Genomic DNA, 756 nt, shown 5'->3' on the forward strand with positions numbered 1-756 from the left:
AAGGGACAAAGAATACGGGAAAGACAGCTCTTGGTGGGAAATGAATAAAACCCCTTTGGCTAACAATCACGCCCCTTTCCACGTACTTAAGATCCCTAAAGTCCTCCGGTACTTTATCCACAACGCACCCGCAATCTCTCCATCTTAAAGGCAAACAGGTGACGAGCCACACAACGTAAGGGGGGGGGAAAAAGGGACATCTTAAGGTCCTTTCACAGCGAACCATTATCAGCGTGTTCTGTCTTCTCTTCTTTCTCCTCCCGCAGGCGAACAGGAAGAAGAAAGTTGAAAGGGATGCGAGGGAGATGAGGCAGCAAGAAAAGAATATAGGGAGGTGTTGTAGGGAAATCCATAATGTCCTTGTGTTTAAATGTAGGTGTTTAAATGAGCATCTATAATGGACCATCACATATTCACTTTCTCACCTTTTGTACCCAGCCACGATAAAAAGAAGAAAATTAAAAGGAAAAACGAAAAGAAATTTCGGTTTAATTAAAACGGACTTTTTTCCCCCCTAACTTTACACCGTCTACCACACACTACCTGATCCTTTTGCTCAGCCATAATGAAACATCACGCGCTCACACTCTCCCTTCCGTGGGCAAACACCAGGCAACCATGGGACTAGGACGGTGAATAAAGGGGAAAGGGTGTAGGAAAATTAATTGTCCCCTCTCCTAACTAAGCACAGCTATGAAGTCCTCTATTCGAATCATACGAAGTCATTACATCCACCACCTTTTCCTTTCCGCAGGC

General features: G+C 44.6%; 1 protein-coding gene across 1 annotated transcript in view; it reads left to right on the plus strand.

The window, feature by feature from the left end:
• LOC119593014 overlaps positions 1 to 756 on the plus strand; it is a 123,171-nt gene that overhangs the window by 122,014 nt on the left and 401 nt on the right. The window lies entirely within an intron of this gene.

Source organism: Penaeus monodon, chromosome 31 (genome assembly GCF_015228065.2).
Source record: "Penaeus monodon isolate SGIC_2016 chromosome 31, NSTDA_Pmon_1, whole genome shotgun sequence".
NCBI classification, from domain to species: domain Eukaryota; kingdom Metazoa; phylum Arthropoda; class Malacostraca; order Decapoda; family Penaeidae; genus Penaeus; species Penaeus monodon.